Here is a 25,251-nt window from a genome sequence, read left to right as displayed (position 1 = left end):
AAGTTGCGTTGTTTCGGTATCAATGTACCGAATTGTATTTTATATCATAGGGTTAGTAATTGAGTCACGTTTATCTTGTAAAAACACTCCTTTTACAAATGATCCCTCATTGTACATAAAAAAGTTCACCACGGTCCACGGTTGCGAAAACCTAGCTGCTTTTTTCGCATTAACCATAAGAGATGTTAAACTTTCTAGTGCTAGTAGTCTATATTTTGTATACGCTTTATTTTCTACTTAAACAAGCATATAAAACTTCAAATCATTGCAACTAATTTAAAACGAGTCCTATTCAAGGGTAGGTAAAGGACTCGTATTTACTTTATGGAATTTGTTTGAATTAATTGATGAGGACGCTTTCATTTATCGAATGGAAGCTCCTCTGAAAAACGTACAGGTGAATGAAATTCAAACCAGCAGATACGAAAGTCTACCAGGAATGAGGTGAAATAAAACTTTTCAATTCAATTAAAATATAATTCCTTTCGCTAAAATTTCCTTTAGCCTTAATTTGATGGACACACGAATTGGTTCTGATCAAAGTGTATTGTTTGCATGTTTTACATCCGATATTTCCAATCAGGTATTGATGACTGCCGATTATTTCTGATCAGGGTAGCAGGAACACAAAGGGTGCGCCGTAACAGGACTGATGGGTATACTAGACAGTTTCCAATATTGATTTGCGATGAATATATTCCGAACAGGTATTCATCCCTTGATAATGAAGCTACTACACGAATACACCTGTCAGATGAGTTTATAAATTTGGGTAAGTTTCTAAATTTGCGTTTTGTCTTGAATGTTCTACCAAATTTGTGTGTCTATCAAACCAAAGCCTTTTGGAAGTATTGAAAGATTAACTTTTGTAAGCAATGAGAGGTAGGTCGCCTAACTAACTTAGCAGAGTATTATCATATTACTCAAAAAATGCTCCACCATACTGGTATTTTCCTGGCTGGCGTCGTCACCGTCGGAAAGCTCGCTGAATTGAGGAAAACTTCGTACGAGCTTACACTAAATTGAACCTTAAACGAATCTATCGCTCAGATAACGCTGCGGTATATTTGTGCTCTTCGTTTACTTACCTACTCGACCTCTCGTCTCTGTAATTTCAGTTTGCTACCTTTAATCCAAACGTGCAATTTTTATATTTGCTCAGATCGTACAACAAACAATAACGAAGGGGTTCTAGAACTCGAGATAAAAAACGCTTTAATTTCGACCGACTTGACATATCAACACAAGAAGCTTTTGAACCAAAACAAATATGTACTCTCAATATGTGCTCTCAGTCAATGAATTGTGTTTCGAGTTCAATTAACGTCCGTTTACAATAAACGGTTGTTGCCTATAAGAATTCAGTTTGGAAACTTTCCACGATAGTAAATAAAGCCAGCGTAATATTTAAAATAAACACAGATACATAACTAGATCCCCTTTATATCTCACATACAAGGCAGAAATTTCAAGTTGAACTCGCGGCTTATTTAGATTAAGCCTCAGATATCGAAGGATTCATTATTTCCTTGTTTTAAACAAATTTGATCAATGTTCAACAAAACATTTTTAAGCATAGCTCAGGGCGAGGAACACACAGCATGTTTGTTTAACCTGATACTTCATTATTTCGGAACGAAATTTTGCCCTCGAGGACGTTACAATGTCAAAATAAACTCACTAACAACGTTTGCTTTGTTTGGCGTAAAATGTTAAATGTGTTTAATTGATAAAAAACATTGTAATCAGTGATTTAACCCGAGGAAGTAGGGCTTAAATCCCTTTCCCCCGCGCAATTTACAAATCAGCTGAAAAAGAAATATTTGCAAACAATTTGATAGAAAAATACTACGAGTGCTGAAAACATATAATTATTGTAACGTAATTACATAAAAAACGGATAAACTACGAAACTTACGTACGTTATCGGAGGTAAGACAAACAATTAAATAAAATAAAAACACACAAAGCTCATTCCTCGTCTCCTAGAGCAAAAAGTAAATTCAGAAAATACGATTTCTTAGTAACGAACGAAGCGCCCCTAGATCCCGGGTGTTCATCAAAGCTGGTCGACTCCACAAATATACGGTGTGGTCATAACTGCGGTTATGAAATTCAAGGCGGAAAACGAGTACTTCGTTACACACATTCTCGAGAATTTGCGAGTAAGCAGGGCACATTTCCTTCTACCTACTCTACTTACATACATGGATTGGTAATTGTATAAATACTTACTATACTGCCACATTGACAGGTCGTTGGGTAATTTGTTTAAAGTAGTTGAGAATGTCTAAGTGCATATCTTTACCGACATACTCATAAAATGGGTTGTAGGAGAATTAGCACCCGGACAAATCGCTCCGAGGACAATTCTCTACCAAGACATTTCCCTCCGATAATTCGCGCCCGGATAATTCGCTTCCCGACAATTAGCTACCGGAAAGAATGCATGTGATCAAATGGCTTATGAAATATTAATTAAATAGGTTGTTTCACAAAATCAAGAGAAGTGAAGAACAGTTAATTTCAGTTCAAGTAACTAACTGATTTTACAGGATTAACTTCGAAGAAAAGCCACCAACTCCTATTTTGTTTGAGAGTATTCAGTATTGAAGCTCTAAAGATTCTTGTCAGACAGCCAATAAAAAACAGAAATATGACACGGAATTGCAGAAAGTTGATACATACAATACTTCTGCAGTGGCTTCATTTACGCCTGTTTGTTCTAAACACAATCTTAGTCATCAGTACATCAGTATGTCAGGTATCAGCATGAAGTTTTGAATTTGGAAAAATCCATAGGGCAATCTTGTCCGTTACAATTATTTGGATGCCAATATTGCTTCAAACCCAGAAAGATTAACAAATCGCCCGAATGGAGAGAGCCATCGTCATATCCCATCTGAACCAACATATTCCTGGTAAAGATGCGATGGAAATTGTTTACGGATTTTTATTGTGAATGGTGAATTTTTAACATTCTGTGATTGCTTGGAAACTGGTTTTTAGGTAAGTAGGATTTACCACTAGACCGTTTTATCATTTTGGTAATACACGCTACTAATTGAAAAATGCAGGTGCGGATGGCAAAAGTACAAAAAATGGTATGTTTTTAAAATGTATTCCTTTGTTACGCACAAATAATTTCCTTTCTTGATTAATTGGTTTGAGTAAAGTCCTAAAGATACGCAGGTTCATTTGTAAGCTTACTAAAGGTAAAGGTATAAGACTCCCATATTACGATCCGTCAAAGATTCTGGAAAGAGTCGGAGGAAGGACATATAAACGGCAAGAAAAAATAATTTTTGGCGGTGTGAGATCCAAAGGGTTGTAAAGAAGTATGATGTTTATAGTTGAACTTGTAGAAGACATTCTTGTAGAGTTGCTGGATTTGGTGTTCAGGGTAACCATTCTGCTCTGCAATTTGGAAGATGATATTCAGTTCTTTTTTAAACTTCAGGCGGCTTAAAGGAAGGGTGCATACTTGCATAGTCTATTGAAATAAAACCGGCAGGCAGCGAATTTATGGGGAATGATGAAAAGAAGTAAAAGGAATCACGTGGTCGGTAGTAGTTGGTTTTCGATAAACGCAAAAGTTTAAGTAGTTCTGTGATGTGGAAATTTTGAGGTCTAAGAAACTGGGAGCCTTGTTTTGTTCTTTTTCAAAAGTGTACTTAGTATGGGGGTGGAGATGGTTGAGAAATTGTCTTCTAGATCTTTATCACTGCCTCTAAACAATACAAGAATGTCATCCACGTAACGCTTGTAAAAACGAAAGTGCTCTTTTATGAGGCTGTTGTTAAACATTTTGTTCTTCTCAAGCGATAAGAAATGGAGATAGATCACTTCCCATTGGTAAATCCGTAAGTTGACCGTACACATAGTTGTTAAATTTGAAAAAAATTTACCTTTACCCTCAGTACGTCAACCTAAAATTTATGTCAAGGGCTAGCCGGGGGTCATTTAATTATTTTGCTAGAGAACTTTCAAGTTCACTTAGAAAGGCAATATTTTATTCCAAACAAGGAAGGGTCAATCCGTAATAGATACGTTTTTGATTGTTACAAGTTACGTACCAAGCGATTGAAGTTTCGTTCACTTTATCTTTTTGAGAATACGCACTCTTCTATAACTACTGCAGGGCAAATGAAATTTTCTCCCAAATCAGTTAATTCTTTCAAGTTAAGTTGTGTGTAAAATAAAAGATAAGTATAAAGTTATGGCCTAAGTTTGTTTAATATTTACTACCTTCTAGCTCTATACAATCTACAGCAACACTTTTTTAACGGAAGGCACTTTTTATCGTTCATCCTTTGCTTTTTTTTCGATCATCGCGCGCGAGACGTAGAGCTCCACCGGCAACGGAAATAATCCAATACTGGCAACTTATATACAGCATTACTTTTCGCGGTTGTTTCCCGAAAGTGATAGAGTGATGTTTAAAAACAATAAATTTCGAATACTCAAATTACGTTAAAAGGTTTTATATTTCTTTATAAAACACATTTGATATTCTTGTATTCACTGTGATAGATAAAAACCGAGGTAGTAAAAAGCACAGAAAAGCTAAATTCAGAAGTCGCACTAAAGCGACTTTACAATGTGAAATTTATTTGTGTATCGCTGTTGAGGTTCACATTTCTTCAAATTTTCAACCGTACTTTTTCGTTACCAAATAGATCAAATTCGAAAACAGTTGTCAGCTTTTTTTAAAAAAATTGGAGACTCGAATTTATGCTAATTATTTTCTTTCCGCCGATACAGTTTTTTAGTGTTCATTACCGGCTTTCCTGCATTAATAAAAAGTCCTCGAAAATGTTGAATAACTCCCAATTAAAAAATGAAGTGACAAACCAATATTTAATTAGTCTCTTTAGCGTTCCGTTCGCCCGGAACAATGCGCCGAGAACAATGTAACTTCGAATTTTCGAAACTAAATGCGAAATTCAAATAAAAACACATTGTACTAGTGAATCTGAATTAAATAATGACTGCAATAGAAATCTATAACAATAACCAAACTGTTACTTAGTTAACTTGACATATCTGGGGATGGTATAATTTATGAAATGTTTTGAAATATTGCCTGATCGAAAAGGCAGTACTCGCATTCCAAAATGCTTTAAAACATCAGTAAAAGTATGCGCCCGTCTGTTGCCTTTATGTGCGTATAGAAGGAGGAAATGATTATATTATTATTATATTATAATCCTTCCCTCCTTCCATACGTACCGTACATGAATTATGTATACGTATACCTAAAGAAAAAATCGGTCTTCATTATCTTGTCAATATGAAGGTGCTTGGCTGTGTCACAAAAGAAAGTAATTCAATCAATACACAATATTTGTAAATTGGTTTTGCAGGAGGATATCTCAATACAGTCACTAACGCATAAATAATTAACGAAATTTCATATCTTATTAAAAAATAAGACATTGTGTCCTCTCCGGCTTCGTTACATAAACATCCAGCTTAAGCTTCCTGAAAGTGGCCGGAAGAATAAAGTGACACTCCTCGAGGGAAACCTATAAAGATTCCTTGTACCTACTTACGCATTAAAAGAAATTTCTCCCAAGAAACCCACGTAGGAAAGCTAATCACCTAATTCAAAAGTTTATCTCGAGATAACTTCAAAGGAGCTGCCTAATGAGGAAGGGCCCACTTTTAATTACATTATTATTGTCTCTCTTCCTTCAAATTGACTCGAAATGACCAAAAAAATGAGCCAAATTCTCGACTTCAATGATCAAAAGATTTATTAGACGCATTTCTAGTGGATTAGATAGGGTTTTGCGAAAAGGATCATGGATTTGTGTCGAGCTTTGCTGAGATTTCTGTCGGAAAACTCTATTAACCTCAAAGTAAACGTGTACGGTGGATCGATCGACCCGCTTGCATGCAATGCTAATTTTGTTTTAATATTAATTTTTTCCGCCAGAACTCAGATTTATCGATGATTTATATGGCGTAATTAAAGGTCCGATTTGAAACTGTAAAGGTTAACGTACCGACGGCATCGGTAAAAAGTGTTTCGTGACTACACCCCTGATTCGTCCATTTACTTTTTTTCCAAAAGGAAAGGAAATGAGTGGAACATATTTCGAGAATACAAAACGTATAAAGCTTCTAATCTTTTGTACGTAATTAGTCTCGCTTCATTCAAATGTCAGATTCTTTGTACTTTTGCTGAAATAATTATTTCTGTTTACGGCTGACGTGGGCACTGTATATGCTGTCGCGCCATCCCTTGATCGGTTATTATTAATTAATATTTGCTTTGTGCCATTACGAAAACATCGTCCATTTGTTAACAAGCTTATTCCGTTGATTTTGCAATTCGCTTTGATTGGCCATCTTCATTTTATGGAGTTGTCGTTCCATTTACCGAGAGAATCGAGCTGGGTTGTAACTTGTTTTATTTTATGCAAGTTGGATAGCTTGCAGGGAATAGCTTTGCCAGATTCAACTAAAAATGACCAATTTCGTCGATACCGTTACATTGCATTACAGAGTGTCGGATGCAACGCAAATACTCGTATATTTGGTATTATAATGTCATAAGGAAGTAAGGAACAGAACAAGGTAAAATTATTGAGGGTGTCATGTCACACTGCTGCTCAGCCTAACGAGATCTCAACTTAAAATCTTTAAATACAGCTACACTCACAATGGTTAAATTAATTCTCTTGATGTAGGAGGCTTAGTTGCAATAAAATAGAATAGATGACGGCGTGGGTATAAAAGAATAGTTTCAGGCACATGTACTTTTGGTTTCACGCAATACATTAGAAAACGCACCAAACTCAACTGTCCCGATAACTATAACAATTTACTACAAGTGCTACATCATTGGAATTTCGCCAAGCAGAAACTCTGTTTAAATATTCATCAGAGACTGTTCATTATAATTTATCACAGACATACAGATATTCACAGCTTAAAGTTTAAAAAAGCTTAGCGAAGCATTTGCGAGAGAAATTTTACCCCCTTTTAATTTGGAATCTAATCATTAGCATTCGAAATTGTGTTACTTAATGATGTTCCAAACTTCCAACAGAGTTATTCTGCAAAAAAATCTGAAGGGAAATTACTAAGCGTCAATAACGTTTCGGATTATCCGCAGCAACTTTCGTAAGGTAAGCTGAGACTTGACCTCAAGTTAGAATATTCTATCAAAAGAATTCGATGAATATCGAGCCATATTCCCGTCGACCTTTGGAAATCATCTAAGCTTGAGCTTTCGGATGCATTTCCATTAAAGCGCACTGCATGTGGTCTTCACGGTAAATCTCCTGGATATAACGAAAGATACAAATTTAAACTATCGACCGTACACTACGTAAAATTGCTAGGAAAATAACGCATTTGAAGCGAAACCCAAATTTAAAAGTAGTTATTAGTTTTATATAGGTATAGCAGCGAACTTCTAAAATGTATTCCGAGATCTAAACCGCTTGGTCGGAAGACTTCTCAATAAAAAAATCTGCGCACAATTAGATAATCGAGCGTATTTTCGTTAAAAAGGGGAAGAAAGAAATACATAAATATTTCTACCTTTAAAAAGTTTACAAGCTCCTTTCAAGGAACTTAATCGCCATTCGAAAAATTACATTAGCTATGCGAGATCTTTTATATTCCTTTTTTTGAGTAGGTTGCAGGTAATCGGATTTATATCTCTTGAATATTTCAGACAGAAATTGACATTCTTTACCCAATGTATTTGAACGCAATATCTTTGGCTGTTTTATGTATAGCCGTCAAATGAATTTTTCTTTCAATACATCTCTAAGAGTGGGTGTATATGTTAAGTATCACATACGCTCAAATTTTATGTTATTGGTATCGATAAATTGACGAAATTCGTTTAGTGTGGAAGACACACCATGCGGTAATCTTTTTATGCTCACAATTACATTTACAGTATTGTGTGTCTTATGAACTCTTAGTTTTTGTAAAGTGGGATTGGAAGGACTATGTATCATACTCTCAATTGGTTTTGAATTTCTCGTAATAACTCCCCAGGGCTGTTTCTAGAGCTAAATCAATACATGTAATAATGAAAGTAGTTACAAGAGTTCGTCTTTCTTTCCACCAGATGAAATGCTTCGCACGTGAGGCATGTCGTTTTTCTTTAACGCTAAGCGTTTTCAAAACATAAAGCTTTATGAATGGTTCGGTTTTTTTTGTTTTTCACTCTTATACCTAGCAAGTGATACGGTGATATCTATATCACGTAGCGAAGATTAAATATTAATATAGAAAGCGGTAATATGAAATATTAACAGCAAGATGGACGACAATCACTTGTTCCCAGAGAAGCAAGTTTTTGCAAATTACTACTACTAACAGTACTAGGTATATAGCCTAGAACGGGCTAATATTATGAACAGGACATAATATGGCATCGTCCAGGCGGATCCCGGGCTATGTTTTTAGCGGCCTGGGCAACATTTAGCTTGGCGTTCCCGTATCTAATGTTTATAATAGCTTCATAGGGTTAAATAATGAATATAAAAAATAATTTAGCACATCTTACCGCCCCCAGAATATGGCGCCCTGGGTTATAGCCCAGTTAGCCCATTTATCTATAACTCTGTCCTGATGCGTATAGAATAACTTTAGTATGACCTGCACTAACATCATCCCCAACTCCCTAACAAAATACAAATTTGAATTGGCCAATTCCGAGAAATTAAATATCAGACATACGTCGACTGTCGGATTTGTATTTGTACACACCAAATTTCAGTAGTTTCTGGGCATTTCTGTAGTCCGAGCTTCCAGACTGAATGTATGTTTCAAATTTTCAGAATTAATTAATTTGTTTCCCACCTTCGTTTACGGATGCGGCATCTTGGGGCTGGAATTTTAGATTTTTTTACACAATCCTTGAATCCTCAAAGGAATATGTAGAAAATTTGATTCTTACTTATTTATTGAGGAGAAGATTGTAAAATTTCAATACCTGCATGAAAACTCAAAATCGTTGATATTTATTTCGTTGCCAAAACAACCTAATCCAGCACACTCAATTCCCCACAGAATATCCATAAACTTAGATAAAGAAACTGGGACTTTTGGGAGTGTAATTTTTTGCATACTTATTTGTTACCACCTTATATAAACATTTTCAAAAGAGTTTCTTTTCGATTACAAGATACATGAGACCCAAAGCACGAATTCATAAGAAGTTTTTCAACACAATTTCTAGAAAAATGTAGCAAGCCCAAACGGCCGCTCCCTATCGGCGGCGCCCTAATGTCCGGCTCTGCTCCAAATAGATATCGCTAAACTTTTTTGGCTGCCCAGGAGGGTCTTTATCACTAACATCAAAATCGTTGTTTTTGAAGCGCTGAATCAATTCGAAACATTGTGTTTTTGCTAGAGCATGTTCTCCATAAACTTCCCAAGCAAACGATGACTTTCAGCAGCAGTTTCCTTTGCAAAAAATAGCCCTTCCCGCAAATGCTGTTTAACGTTTAACGTTTAAACCTGTCAAATGGAACTTTTAAATGACATATATATCAATGTTGTACTGGAATGACAAATGAATATAACGCCATCTTTTGAAAAATTCCTGTTTCTAAGTTGTACTCCTGATAGTTGTATTTTTTTTTAATCTTTTTTTAAATCCCTTCGTTTTAAGTTTTATTAACGTAACCCATTAAAATAAAATAACTAGTTTTGAAAGTGACACTCCTAACACTTGTTGTACACGACATTTTTTGCATAGGGCTCCTAATAACCCATAATTGAATAATATCATTGACATTCGCGATTTGGATTTAGGGTCACTCATAAATTCAGCTATTTTTCCTAGAACGCCATGGCAACACATAGTAAAAACTAAAAATCGTGTAAAAGTACCACTTTCCATACGATTTTTTTTACAAAAAAGTCCGGTAAATTAATAACTATACAAAAAAATCGTTTTGTTGTTCACAAAAGAATGTACCTACTTTAGAAACGGCAAATATTTTTTATAACACGATTAGTTCCAATTTAAATTTACAATTTCTAATGATTACGGTTTACCAGAACCGGTGGACTACTACTTCGAATACTTCGACAAAGCTTGGTGCCATCACTCAAACGGAAAGGAATCACGCACAAACCCAATAAATTAGAAAAAATGAAGCTGCCATCTATTCAACGTTGTAAGGGATTTACTCTGTTTGAACGTATAACGGAAATCCTTTTTTTAACTTTACGACCTTTACCTTGTTCAACCCTATTATCTTGTCTGGAACAGCTAGTAAATCTAATTTATTTTCCCTTTGAGATCGCATTAGTTAATAAAACCCACAGCCCGCGCGTTATATGAATGAGTTAGAAAAATGTTTTCCGCTAATACATAGGTACAAGAAAATCCCTGTAGCATAATAGCAACTGGTTAATTAATTAAAAAAAAAGATGTTTAATTAAATTTTTTATGTACGACGTAACCGTTGCTATGGTGTATGTTTCCTCTTGGTGTTTTAAAAAAATACGCTAAACGTAGGTATTGATTTTCTAGAAATATTTTTTGCAGCACGTATATCGCCCTTTAATTACGTTAACGAGGAATTGAGGTGAAGTGGGTAATTATGGGCAATGACTGCAACCGATTTTTTCAGGATTAACTGGCGATTGCATTTTAAAGTACCTCGAGGGTGTATTTCGAAAATTATTTTCTTTTGCGCACTCGAGCAGTACAGATTTAATTAGAAACTTAGAGGAAATTACTGAACAGTACACTGTACGCATAATAAAAGACTATAGGTATATCGAAATCTTCCCTATTGAATAAAAAATTGCAATTATACAATTAATGAATATAACTAGAGTGCTCGAAGAAATCCTTGCGGAATAGTATATTAAAACAGTTGCAGAAGGTCGCCTATTCGAGCACGAGTTCAACGAATGAACGAGTGGTAGAACTCAAAAATCACGATCATAAAATGCCTGCGTGTAAACTTTAAAGGTGTTGACTTGATTCTAAATAATTTTTTTTATTATAATTTTTTATGTAGGCGCAAAATAAAGTTTTAAGGCGCCAACTTCGAACTGCGCTCTTCCCTATCTCCAAAAATGAAAGGTTCTTTACTAAACATAGTAGATTATTATTATTATTTCGGTAATATTTTGTCAAATGCGGGAAGAGCAATTATTAGTCCTGGATTGTCAACAGACGGGTTTTGCCATTTTTTTAATAAAATCCATAACATTTTATCTCGTATCTGGAGCTTCCAATGAAACAACTTCATTCCCAAATTGACACCTACGATCAAATCCATGTTGCCTGGAATTGCCTGTGAACCTGAGCTAATTTCACGCCAAACTCCCTGGTACCGTTTCAGAAATCAAAAGCGCTTAATTCATTTGAAAAATTATCGACATAAAAGAAATTGCAAAATAACAGCAATTTGTATTACCAGGTCTCTAATAGAACCGCCCTACTTACACTAAGCCACTCTAACGAAATTTAAATCTACCTCCACAACATTTTAAAGAAATCATCCCCTATTAAGGGGCTCCCGTTACAACTTTCATGCTAATTGCACTAAATCACTAAATGGAAGAATATTTTAAAGATTTTAAATAATACACACGGCAATAAAGGAGTGCAGTAGAAAATGCCGACATTAAAATAAATTGTGGAGTTATTACAATACAGAAGCACGAAATCTAGGATTTTTTCAAATACAAACTCCATGCAATTTATTGCTTTCGGGGGGCATATACCGGGTGATCGGAAAGTAGTGCGGACAGTTTGAATTTCCCACAAAACTAAACATTTATAAAGTTGGTAACATACCAAATGTCATTTATTTAAAAGCAGTGGTGGATCAATTTAATGGATCACTAAACAATAATTACAATTAACCAATTAAAAAAAATTAATTTATCAAGCTCAGTTGCACACTCGGGTTCATGTATTCAAATATGTATTCCAACGTTGCCCGAGCAATAGTCATGCTAATTAAACCATCACCGTAAGGTTCATTTCATTTGCCTACATACAATAAGACGTATCCACGTATTCTCATAAATTAACGTCATCAACACTGGATGAAAACATTCCGATATCAATGTGTAAAATTTTGTACCACATATTATGCGATAAGTCTGTAAAAATATCAAATAGGGATGTTATCGTTCACATTGTTATACCCACCAGAATCATTAGAGTATTTTCGATAACGATTTCTTGGGGCTACGTTTTTATTACACCTTCGACATCATGGTAAGTAGCACATTTATCGTTGAATTGCAGTAAGCACAGCTGAGCCGAATATGAGCATCTTTTAAACATGTACGCCTTTCAATTGTGCATCAAAAGACAAAAGTGCATCCCCTTTAAAAAGCCTTTATGCCTAAAAAGTAAGGTTACATGATCCTTATAAAGTATGTTCTCTTAATGTACGTACCTTTACGAAATGATGCACGTGCGAAGACCTTTTTAAAAAGAGCTGTTTGCTTTGAAACGCCTGGATCACAGTACGAAGATTAGAAAATAAAATTCACATAAAAAAACTACGCCAATGGATGACAATTAATGCATAAATAAACCAACTTCTAAACATGTTTGCCAATTCCTTAAGTAAAAAACACTAAAAATTTAAAGCGCCAAATTTAAATTGTCTGCAGTTCTTTTCGATCACCCGGTATTGGTCCATATGAATAAAAGGGAGCATATACTTATACTTGCAAAATTCAAAGTAAATACTCGTAAGTGCCCTTCACACTGGGCGACGTGACAGCGCTGCTTACCCGCACTGCTGAGCAGAGGGCCGGGACGCAGTGCAGAACTGCCGAGGAGCCCAGTGTGAAGTGGCACTTATGAGTATTTACTTTGAATTTTGCAAGTATAAGCATATGCTCCCTTTTATTCATATGGGCCATTATAAAACATCTCTACCTCCACCGAAACTCTACCCATCCATATCAAGGTAATGGTGTGTCAGTTGCCCGTGATGTGCTACTGTGGTTCGCCATATATTAAAATATAATACACGTACAAAATTCAGTTATGAAATACATCCATTCAATTCTAAAATAGATAGAATTTCATACAAGCTTCGAGTTACAAAGCAGCTAAATATGGCTTTTAAATTAATGTACCCCATTACACAAAATTATTATAAATGAAACACTACCTGCCATATTTACTTGAAAAATTAAAGTTTGGAAAATTTAATGTATACGTTTCAAGGGATTAACTACTCCACCTACTCACAGGATGACTTTATTTCAAAAATACTTTTCATACTTTCCAAACGTTACCGGTTCGATTCTTTAAAGTTAAACTGCGACACAATCTATTTAGTCCGACAACCAAGCCACCATTTTTAACTTTTTTTGAACCAAAAACTCATACAAAACTTATTAATGAAACTTGACGGAGTGTGACACCAAACAGCTTTTGATATTAGGTTATTTGTAGGTTTATGACATTTTTTAAAACTTTTTAAAAAATGCAAACTCATACAAAAATTCATACTAAACCTAGGCAGAGTGTGAGGGGCCTGGTATTTCGAATAGTCGGCGATGTGGGCACAGTCGGCGAAGTGGGCATTGTCGGCATAGTGTCCGTCGGCGTAGTGTCGCTAGTCGGCGATATGGACCATCCAATAATCGTGTCGGCGTTGTGGGCATTCGGCGAAGTGTCCTAAACCCTTTAGGTTGCACCACCTTACATCATGAAAATTGAAACTGATTAAAATGTTCTTGAAATTCGGTTGTACATATTATTAAATTTCATGGGGAAGGTATAATCCGTTTATTTAATAAAATGTTCTTGTAAAAATACCATCCCGTGCAAAACTAAAAGATGTGATACGCCTTACACCATATTTTGCTTACCTATGTAGTACGGGCGTTTGCGCCGGTAGTTCAGCTTGTAGAAGACAATGGAGACGACCATTGTGAAGCTGAAAATGCTGATGAGGGGGATAGCTAGGATGCTAATTAGGATAAAGATAAAAATTATGTTTATGAATGATACACCTCCAAAAACTCTTTTGTAGATCGTTTAAACTTCTTATACGAGTATGAAAAGTTTTCGTTTTTTTATTTTATTGTTTTTTCAATTCATTCACACTTTAAAACAGTAAATTTACTTTTCTGGAAGTTATTATTCTGCTTTAATTGTTGATTTTACCCTTTAAACGAAATTTAGAGTTTTTTAAATACTAATTTAACGCTCAACATTTGTTCACTTAGCATTTTTTTCCATGTCCTTAATGTTTTACTTCTATTTTTCTTTAATATCGCAGAATTCATTGTAGCAGTCTATATGCATGGAATAAGTTCATTTTTAGCGCTACTATGTACAGTACTATTGGACAAAAACCTGAAAGAAATGGACTTTTATTCTTAATTTGACAATATATGGTACGGAAATATTATCCCCCTCTAGGTTGTATCGTACATTTGGCGAGAAAGAAAACCTCACCTACTGAAAGTTGAGGATTTTCTTGCAATTTTAAAAGCAACCTTAATAATATCAGCAGCTTCTTCATGATTCTCATGATTTGGTTTTTCGCTATAGTAGGTAAGTTGTGCTATTCCAGTTCAGTGCAAATCCCATATTTTTAATTAAATTATTATTTATTAAATTGCTTAGATAGATACAGGTCTTAAAAATTAATATACCTATTATAAATCATACGTTTTTCTTTTTTATAATTCATCAGTTATTGACTTTAAAAAACACTGCTCTTACATATATCAGCATATTTATATAGACATTTTCAAATTGATTACCAAAAATTTTACCCAATAATTTCGGAAATAACAAGTAATAATGTGCCCTATAGAAAAAACCGCATCGGCTTTCAGGAACTGATTAACATCAATCTTGCTTTAGCGCTGAGTATTAAACATATAACCAAAATTGAGTTTCAAAACTATAGTATATTAAGTATGGAGAACGGTAAGGGATTTTTACCGTTCGAAGACAATTGTTTGGAGGAGGAGCGAAGCGACGACTCCAATTATTGTCTGAGAACGGTAACCCTTAACGTTCGACGTGCTTATAACATTTTTTGCGCGATCGAAATTAAAATTATGCAACCAATATAAATATGCACTAAGAAATTAACGAGCAGAATAAATCGAAATGATCGAAGTGGTATGGTGTAATCACTAGGTAACCAGTTTATTTGTCAAAATTGAAATTAATAATTTCATAAAAATGTGCATGTGTCTGATGTAGTTTACTAGCTTTGCACTTCCTTTATGACTTTATGAGCGTCTTGCTATAGGAAACAACAGCACAAATTGTACGTTTAATGTACCTAACAATAATTAAAGATTAAATGTAATGTAAGACTGTTGATTTTTAAAAAGGCGTCGGTAAGTATTTTTGCTGTTCTGTTTTTAGATCGGTAAGTAATTTTGACGTCGTCGTAATCATAGCAACTGGTAAATTCTACCTACTGTCATGGAAACACCCATGGTAAATAGTCAGAAATGACCGATCGCGCAAAAAAATAAATTACGCTTTTGAAAATGCTCATAAACAGATTCTTGCGGGAGCAATAACGCCGTTTTTCCTATTGATTCTTTTATTACCCAAAGCCGAAGTTTAATGCGTTTAGACCGTATCCGCTCTCGATTTTTCCCTTTAACGATTATTGGCCTTATTTCTTTCATATTTTAGATACAACCAGCAGATGGTACATAATGACACTATCGTCTATCTAACAGAACCCCGACTTTTCCACGAATTCGCAATTCTCTCCGCTAAACAATATCTCAACTCGCTGCGATCCTCTAAATCAACGTAAAAAAGGTAAATCGGGTTTTCCTACCCGCGTTTTCCGTTACGAAAGGGTGAGTGGGTTTAGGTCGTTGACTTTCTGAGTTTGTTATTGACGTCACAAATATATTACCTAAGAGATTTCTTTTCATACGGCTGTTTCTTTATTAGGTGTTAATGCGTTAACTTTTAAAAATTGAAATTTGTGAGCCCTAAAGCTTCCATTTGGATATGCAGTTTCATGTCACTAACGAGAGTGTAGCGTTACATTCTCAATTTGAGAGGTAAACAAAACTATTAAATTTTCTTATGGGATATCTACCTAAATGAATATGCATTAACTTTGAGATTGGCGAAAGCTCCGAAACAGTTTAGCTAATTACATTGTAACTGAATTTAATTTATTTTGGCTCTCTACGTAGCACAAGATAAACAACCCATAAATATGTTAAAATCAAATTGATTATAAAACATTCTGTGTTGCTTTTCTAATAAATTAATAACCAAGTGATGTGGTCGTGTACGGAGATGTATGAATTCATCAAATCTTTACCTAAAGTTATACTTTTCAGAGAAAGGAGAAATAATATTTCAGCTCAAATTCCTGCATATACAAATTCCAAATGATCATACCTCAAACCTCAGCCAGCATGGCAAGTGGATTCGAACGCAAATTATAATTATTCATCAACACTTTGGAATATTAAAGAGGGGTTCGTGCAAGGGTTGATGTTTTTATAATTTCCTTTCTTAATAAATCACGTTTCAAATTGGAATTATGCTGCAATAGATATTAGTCAAGCAATACCTAAAATAAATATTTCTTTTCTTATATATAAGGGTCAACAACAACAAAAAATGTATGTTTTTCATAAAAAATTATTTATTTATTTGTTTAGCCAGATACCATACAGAATGCAAGTATTCCAATTACATGACACTGAGATGCTGTACTTTAACCTAAAACGACACAGTAATTACGATCTAATATGACTAATTAATTCATTCAAAGAGCCGTGAAATATATCGATGTCTCTCTCACGACACTTCTTATTTAAAGCCAACAGGCTCCTCGATAGTGGCGATGACGGGGTGGTCACTAAAAAGATGATATGGATTTTCCTTAATTTAACATGTGGCACTTTGAGTTTAATTTCCTGAAGCAATTCTAGGGCATTTAGGTGATTATTCAGTATCTTGTACACAAAGGTAGCACAGGTTACTTCGCGTCGGATTTGTAAACTTGATATTATAATACCGTGCACACTATTTAAAAATTTTAGTTGGTTGGAGTAAGAGATTCAATGTGGAAAATTTTGAGTCGACCTAAAATACACTATTCGCACTAATTTTTTTTAACTTTTGGTAGCTAGCATTTCAAATTCTCTTACAATGATTAAAAGTATAACATATACTGATTTTAAATAAATCCTTATCTTTTCAAAAATTAATAACAATTGTACATTTAACGTATTACTTATTTATATCTATGCACAACCCATGAAGAATTTTTCCAAACATCTTTTGTCCGGCAAGATCACAGAAAGATTCTGGCCAGTCCAAAAAAAGATGAAAGGTTCTAAAGAATAAAAAGAACCAGAAGAAATCGGAAAATCTAATGTATCTGAAGCATCGAAATGTACGAAGAGCCCGAAGGATCTACATAAGCCAACGAATCTGACCAATCAGAAAAATTGGAATTCGAAGAAAGAAAGAATTTGAAGAATCTTATAAATCTAAAGGAACTAAACATTGAGAAAAGATTAATAACGGGAATTGATTAATATAATAAAACCTAGGAACCGGAAAAATATAAAAAATAATCACAAGACAGAGGAAAACATACTGTGCGACTCTTAGGAAAAGTTTAGTTAAGAGTTTATGCCATTTTATTTTGCCGACGACGACGTGCAATGGAATCTGTATTGAACAATGTGTAGGCACATCGGATTCTTTTAACAATCAGATTCAGAAGATTTTGACACATTCTGAGGCAAAGATCAGAAAAAATATGAGATGCCTGATACAATTCCCAATGTATCTTCGCAAATCTTAACACTTTAACAATTTCATTTTGAACGACATCCAATTGGGCAAGTTTTAAAAATTAAGAACGTTTTAATAGACGACATGCATTAATGTACATTAAATTAAACCATAACCCGCTGTAGATCAATATTACCAGTTTAAAAATATTAACGACTTTTGGCGTACTACAGTTATAAACATTAATTTTTATTACAGTTCTGTTTATTGTTGCCCAATAAAAATTGTAGGTCAAACAAAGCCATTTATTCTCGTTTAAAGACACTAAATTTGACAACTGACATTTCTATAATTATTATTTAAATTGAAACATTCTTCGCGTTCCTATTGTAAGCTAAATTGTATAATAGCTATGTCAAAAAATGTTTAACATAAAAATAGAACGAGTCCAATCTAAATTGTTGCCACTAACGTCGGTGAGATATGGCCTCATTTGAGAAGTAAAATGTTACCATATTGCTTTCGAAATGTAAATTTTAGGTTTTTAAAAGGAGTATAAAGTGTAGGATCCTATAAAAACAACGTTTATTATTAGAGTTATGACTCGTAAAGACTCCTTGCAACGCATTTATTAAGATCATAGCGAAACTGTCTATTTTCTAAATGCGGCTTTATTTTGCAATGTTTGTGAGTGGTTGCTGTTATGCACACACACAACAAATTCTACAATCCTTCTCATTCTCTTGGAATATTGTTGGGCTGTATCCTGTATGGAAAATCAGTAAGACGCGTTGGAAAACGCGCTATATGAAGAGGAAATTAAAAACAAAAAAGTCTTCCTATAGCAGGGTTCGCATATCTTCCTAACTTAATTAAGACGTAAATTTTTCTCATTACAAATTTACTCGAGTACCTACCCCTCCTTGTTTTTGGTTGTTAAATATTTATCGCTCGTAAGTAGAATATAAAACTGCGAGGCATTAAAAAGTTTGATAACAATATAAACCGTGCCATGCTTATAAATCTCAATATTAGATATAGAGCATTTTCGAGCTATAAAATATGATCCGCCGAAATTAGCAATTGCATAACATTACCCTGCTTATTTGTATATTACACTTTTTTTTTCATTGCAACATTTTTATTGTAATCTAAGGCGAGCGAACGTTGGAAAGCTTCTTATAAAATTACCGAGGACCCTAAGTACATAACAATGGCGAGGCGGCTTAAAAGTTCAATACTGCTTGGTACAAGTTTGCACTAACGTTTGCGTGGTGTTATCTTGGTTTGCGGAATCTGTATAAAACAAATAAAACATTAAACATACGTATGGTTATGGGCTATCCTCAATTTTTTTTACTGCGTGCGTGTGTGTGCTAAGTTTTTTCTTGATTATAAAAAAATGACGGTGATAAACCCTATTACTGTGAAAACGCGTTTCTCAGCATCCATTTAATTTTTTTGCTGCAGCTTTTATGTGTGAGAAAAATTAAAAACACCGTACTTATAAGTAAGTGTTTTCAATAGCTATCTAGTCAACGGTTTAACTTTAAATATTTTAGTTTGTTACCTGAAGATGATTAACAATCGAAACATGTCGTAACATTTCACAATTATATCTGTTCGTCAACAATTAAAATTTCCATGGGGAAGGTTTTGAGGAATTGAGTCGTTTATTTCCTGTATGGTTCATCACCCCATTTAGAGCATGGATCAACCACGAGTTTTTTCTGAAAGTATTCGTCACAAAATTTAATTTATATTAGTTAATTTATATAAATTAATTGATTGTTTAATTGATTAGTGGCGTGCCATTTGCAATAAATGACAATACTAATTTATAGATCAAGAAGAGAGGAAGTTAATTATTAAAAAAAAAGAAAAAAATATTTTTAGAGAAAGATTATCTCTAGAAATGAAGACTTCTCAAGACATTTTTCTAGGAAGGATAAAAATGGCCATATCCAGCTACAAAATTTCCTTATCGTAGAAGCATAATGAACAGTAACATTAAGCCTGCATATACGACTAGTAGAGACACCCTGGAAGTAAAAATTTTAACCCCACTGACGACCTTTCGTGGTTGGATATAAACCTCAAAGTAACCTCAACTCAATTGATCAGTGTATAATGAAGTGTGGTGAGCCTAGGTCAATATATTACCACCTCCACCTTTTCAATTAGGACTAACTGTTCAATTACATCATCATTTTCGTTCAAGATAACTAATAGTAATAGACAGTACAAATGGTAATTATGATGAATTGTGAAAAACAGCCAATTCATGTTAATTTTTGTTTAATAATTTGCCATTTTATTTACCTGTATACAAAAATAAAAGAATAAAAAATAACCGTAGACTTTACTTCATTATTTTCAAAATGATGGCCACTTTAATATTGCAGAAATATTTAAATGGAATGAAAAGAAATGAAGTCGGTGGTTATTATTTTATGCTTTTACCTTTGTATTTTAAATATTTTTGCCTAATTTTATTGAAACAACAAAGTTAAACATTTTTTAATGAAAAATACAAACTTCAGCCGCTATCTTGAATGTTGATTGATTTCCCGGGTCAAAAGTAAGGGGAATTCTGAATATGTTAAAATGGACACTTTTCACAAACAATACAAAAAGAATCATTTCTGTTGCAATGTTGCCCAGGTCAGGGGAATTTTTATACAATTTTGACTGCACTAAAGGCATTTTCTGATACTACAATCATTCCAAAATATTGTATTGGGTTAGTGTTGCTCCTTCTGGAAGCGTTTGTTTATACGAATATTCCAGGAGAGAACATTATGAGGTGAAACTATACGGGTACGAACACTCCGGAGATGAATTGAATTTGCGGGGCGAAGTTTTTAGGGGCGAAGATTTCGGAGCGAATTTTTGTGAGACGTACATTTTTGCGAAATTTCACAAAGGGATTCATTACAATCATGACCGGAATTCATTGCTAAATGAATGGATGCAGAACTATAAATTCTCCAATGTAAAAACATTTCAGTTACCAAGTTCTTGTAAAAAATTGGCAAGTTACCCCCGAAGTTAAATTGCCTTTTTGATTTCAACCGTCTTCGCACATCACCTCCACGTTTGCAATTCATACGATTAGGTATGTAAAAAGCGCATTTGGCTGACGATATGTATCGTTTCAAAAATTAATATTCATTTGCGCTAGCTAGAGGGATTTCATATTTACTTGATCCTCGTATTTAGATTCCCTGATCGTAAATAATCCGGACTACAAAAATGACGTACCGTTTAAAATACTAAAGATGCTTGTTTTCATAAACAATTAATCCGCGTGTCAAGTAATGAAATGATGTTTTATTTGGCGTAACGCTTATTTTATATTTATATGAGAAAAAAGGTGAATAAAACTAGGGCATTAAGTGTATTCTCAAAGCAAACAATAAACTTAACGTTTTCGCAATTCAAATAAGAGATATTTTTATAATAGTGTCGCAATTATGTGAAAAGTGCTAATAAGTTTCGTAGTAATTTATGTATACGTGCAGCGGCTGGTATTTAGAGGATGTCGTTAGAAGCAATATGAAGGAAGGTATAGGAGATAGAACGGTAGGTATATATCGATCCTATGATACGAACCCCCTCAGGATCAGAGAAGTGCTTGGACCGCGGGATTATAAACTCTCTACTTGCTCATAAAGGTGTGGCGCGGAGGTACTTCGCAATTTCTAAAGAATTAATTTTCCTTCGGATGCATAATTTTAACTGGGAAAAGGATTAATAATTGTGCTAGGATCTCAACGTAATTAGTTCATCGGAATAATGTGCAAATGTTACTAATTCTTCAAATTATCAAGCTTATTTCAAATTACATTTTACACGCCATCATATACGCCAGATGCGTTTTCGTAATTCATCACTTTAATTGAATTAAATTATCTCCGTTGATATCGTATACACTAAACGCTCTCAGTACTTAATGCGATAAAAACCATTCAAACTTTATTTCCGTTACATATACATTTATTTGTCTCTTTTTTTTTTTTTTTTTCTTTTTCCGCATCAACCGCTGGGGTTATTAGCGGTGTAGTGTTGTTGTATGAGTATGGTGTGTATGTGAGGGTGTGTGTGTTGGTGTGAGGGTGGGTGGGGGTGTGATGGTGTGTCTGTATATGTGTGTATTTCCTTTTCTCTTCTATGTGTGTATAGGTACAATTTGGTGTTTTGGTTAGTTGGGTTTTTGTACTAGAGATTCATATTGTGATTTGGTTGTTGGTTATAAATTTCACGATTTCTTTGCAACTCTCGATGTCGGTCAGTGCTTTTAAGGAATTTGTGTTGGAGCTGTACAGCATATTTCTCTGTGTTGTGTAATCTGGACATCTGAAGAGAAGGTGTTCGACTGTTAATCTTGTTTGGCATGTGTCGCAGCTAGGAGGGTCTTCGCGGGTGATTAGGAAGCGATGTGTCATTCGTGTGTGTCCTAGCCGTAGTCTGTTGATTATTTGCTTTCGCCGTTTTTTGGTGTTTGCGGATGAAAGTTTATACCCATCACCGCACACGTATCAGTGTATGCATCGAATTTCACTTGTTGTATCCTTTTTTGGTCTTTTCTAACGTCTCGATTTTGAGCTAGATTTCGAAAAAATAAATCAAAATCCACACGTGTGTTTCCAGCGCAACCCAAATTCCAAATAATAAATAAATAAATAAATAAATAAACACAAAACAAATGTATTTTCCAGTTAGTTGTAAAAATGATTTTCAAAAAATCTCTTGCGTAACTGCATTACAGGGATTAAATTTTCATTTAATTTGGGAGAACATGGACAACTTTTGTCCCCAAAAATAGAAGTGCAGGGCATTGCAAACTGGTTTTTAATAGTTATTTATGTATGAAGGGCATAATCAAGAGATCATGACACGAGAGAATGTTTAAAGCCCGACGAAGGAGGGCTTTTAATTTCTCGAGGGCCATAATCGATTATGCCCGTGGTACAAACAACGTTTTATTCTATTTTAGCACAATTCCTAAAAAGTTAAAAGGGATTAGTAATTCTTGCAGGAATTTGTCGCTAACCAAATATGAGTGGTGTTGATAGTTGGCGTTTTTTGTGTTGCTATGAATACTGAGACTGTTTATATTATCAAACAATTCGCTGTTGGAAATGCGTGTATCTGAAATGGAAAACGTTTATTCTGACGAAATATTACGTGAATTCGAAATCGCACAAAGTAAAGTGGTTCCTCATAAATCCAAAGATCTATGAAAAAGAATACAGCAAGTTTTGCGAGTGGCAGTATCGTTACTAGGCAATTTTTGACAGTTCTGTGCCATAAAGTCCAATTAATACCCTCATTTGGGTGCTTATAAAAAGGATTATAATCTAAAATAGAATAAAAGATTAAATTACATTAAATGGGCCGAAATTAAACGTGTAAATCATCAATTTCCGCGTGTAGTAAAAAATTTAAAACGGGGTAGGTACATTGTATTCAAATTAGATCGATGCGTAATATTTCCTGGTGTATTTGAACTCGCAAATTTTCTATAAATATGCATCTTAACCTTTAAATAGAAAGTATGACGTGAAAATGGAAATAATATTCCCTTGTAAATATTTAAATTCTTGTGTGATGGGTGGGTGCATATAGTAAAATATTCCGAGAATGTACTCACATTATCTTAAAAGCTGCTTCGACACCGAAAACAAATAATTTACAAGGTGATATAGAAATAGAAATGTATCTATAAATAGGCAATCAAACAGCTGTTATCGATCTTAGGCATTTAAAATGTTTCTATTTATGAAAGTCTAGCGCAATAAGTTGATTAATTTGGAAGGTTCTTTGACCTCGCTTCTTCAAACTCAATACCCTAGTGCGTATAATGGAGTCAAAGTAAACCTTTAGATCAAAGCCCTTCTCTTAGTAAATAATTAAAAATCTACTTTGATGGAGCTTCTGGACGGAACACAATAATTTCCAAAAAACTTTTATAATGATAACTCGTTGAGTGGAAGCATATAGGTACCACTCTTAGTTTACGCGTACAATCCGTATTACCATCGGATTTTGTAATTATAATTAAATTCATTTATACGAAAGAATGTTAGCACATGATTGGCTTGTTTTTGTGGTAGGTACTAGAAAATCAAAAACGGTTACTACTGTTATTTATAATAGGCAGCAATACACTTTTGAAGGTATTTTTATTCTAGTTATAATCGCTTTATTTTTTTAATCTCCATTGTCTTAAAGGCAAAAGCCCATACAATGGAATTGACAGATTCTGTCCAAAAGCTTTTCAGTATACAGACAGACAGATCGGCATACCGACATCAACGAGATTTTGTTTGATTCGGATTCCTGGTGCTGCAAAATGTGTTATTCTGTAAAAAAAATCGGGGGTCATTCTTTACCCCAATGCAATACCTCCCTTCTTAACGTGCCAGTGGTAAAAAGTGTTACAATGACACATATAATGTTACGGCAAATTTGAATTATGAATGTAAATTATCATTAACTCCTCCAGAGCTTCTCGATATTGAAAATATTGCTATAGATGAACTACTTGCACGTCCAAGTACGAAAAACAATTTAACGCTTGGTGCAACCAGAATATTACAACATATGTTTTATTAGCGTACCTACTTCCAGGGTTCTTTGCATTTATTTCACTAGCGTTTTTTTTTGCTTTCGTTTCTTGGAGACAGCCTCCTTGTTTTGTTGAAACATTTTTTTTTATTGGTGCCTAAACCCTCCCGTTTAATACAGTTTTTCCTTCAGTCAACTTTGTTTTAAGATTACCAATTAAGCAAGTAACCAACCGTATTATTAGAATTGATAACATGTCAAGTATTTCACTTACAAATTTTTTATTTTAACAAGCAACCAGTAATTAATATACAAAATTAAAGAAATTTAAACGGAAGTCTCTTTCTGGCCTACTGCCCTTGCATAACACACATAAAATAGAATGGAATGGTAATATAACAGAGGGAAATACTCATAAGCTAACAAATGGAATTTTCGTACTTATCCAACCGCGTTAGAATTTACGACCTTACCACTACAACGCAATATATTTGCTTTGCAATGTTAGCTAATTTTAGGTTTTTCACTTTGAATATGTAAATAAGCCAAACGAACCTAATTCGCATTTCCGTCCAGTAAATTATAATCAGGGAAAGAAGCACATAAAATATAAGAAAAACACACCAGGGAATAAATGTATTGTCTTTATACGGCCATCATTTTTAGCATTATGTAGGAGAATAACCTAGAGCTTCCCAGTAGGGTTAATACTTTACTTCTAGCGTGGGAACAACTTAGATAATACACGATTCCGTGCCGCAGCGGAATACCCTGAATTTATATTAGAAAATCTAATGTAATAATACAGTGCGGAGTTTCATCTCTGAATGCACATTGGTGCTGTCGTGATGGGACCGAGACAAAATTATACGCTCTCGCTAAAGGAAGTGGATGTCGTTTTGTCACAAATTTCCTCTTAATTCTGTTTTAAGTTCATTTCGGTG

The 25,251-nt window shown here is 34.3% G+C and overlaps 1 protein-coding gene and 1 long non-coding RNA gene across 4 annotated transcripts in view; both read left to right on the top strand.

Moving 5' to 3' along the window:
- Positions 1-25,251, top strand: part of LOC116175186 (cAMP-specific 3',5'-cyclic phosphodiesterase 4A-like) — a 118,597-nt gene that overhangs the window by 22,873 nt on the left and 70,473 nt on the right. The gene's annotated exons all lie outside the window — the stretch shown is intronic.
- On the top strand, positions 18,758-20,094 carry LOC116175189. The gene is made up of 2 exons (XR_004146262.1): positions 18,758-19,244; positions 19,297-20,094. It is a non-coding gene; the product is annotated as an uncharacterized LOC116175189 (long non-coding RNA).

Source organism: Photinus pyralis, unplaced genomic scaffold (genome assembly GCF_008802855.1).
Source record: "Photinus pyralis isolate 1611_PpyrPB1 unplaced genomic scaffold, Ppyr1.3 Ppyr1.4_LG6, whole genome shotgun sequence".
Classification (NCBI taxonomy): domain Eukaryota; kingdom Metazoa; phylum Arthropoda; class Insecta; order Coleoptera; family Lampyridae; genus Photinus; species Photinus pyralis.
Note: the sequence above shows the minus strand (reverse complement) of the source record. Positions and strands in the feature narration are given on the sequence as shown.